The sequence below is a fragment of the Danio rerio genome, chromosome 10 (assembly GCF_052040795.2).
Source record: "Danio rerio strain M-AB ecotype USA chromosome 10, GRCz13ab, whole genome shotgun sequence".
NCBI lineage: Eukaryota > Metazoa > Chordata > Actinopteri > Cypriniformes > Danionidae > Danio > Danio rerio.
The window spans coordinates 6,087,244-6,088,036 of NC_141030.1; positions in this window are offsets into that span (position 1 = coordinate 6,087,244).

Sequence of the window (793 nt, forward strand, 5' to 3'; positions counted from 1 at the left end):
TCGAAAAATTCAGGCTCTGACCAATCAGAATTTTCAGGCTCTGACCTATCTGAATTTTTAGACTCTGACAAGTTAGAACACTAACAGCAATTAGCACTGACCAATCAGAAAACTGTCTAACTACTGAACAATCAGATTATTCAAGGTCTGACCAATCAGAACAACGACTAGGCACTGACCAATCAGAACATTCAGGCTGTGACTAATCAGAAAATTCAGGAGATGACCAATCAGAATTTTCGGGCACTGACCAATCAGAACATCGGCTGAGCACTGACCGATTAGAACACTAACAGCAATTAGCATTGACCAAAACACGGACCAATCAGAAAACCAACTAACTACTGAACAATCAGATTATTCAAGCTCTGACCAATCAGAACATTGAGGCTCTGACCAACCAGAAAATTCAAGATATGACCAATAAGAATATTCAGGCACTGACCAATCAGAACACTAACAGCAATTATTCTGGCATTAGTTCTGCACTCTCTGCTGGACAATCTTTTTCTTAATTGTAATCACTTGATTTTCACGATTAATCAATAAAATAAAACAAAATTTTTAAAAATATTTGAGTTTAGGTAACTAAAAAAAACGTATTTCAAGGGTCCTTATACAAAGTACACAAGATTCAAAACAACAGTAACATTTTAAAGGGGCAGTTCACCCAAAAGTGAACATTTCCTCACCATTTCCTCAACTCAAGTGGTTCTAAACTTTTTCACAAATTTCTTTTTTTCTGTTGAACACCAAACAATCATCAAATGGTAGCCAACGCTATCTATAGTAG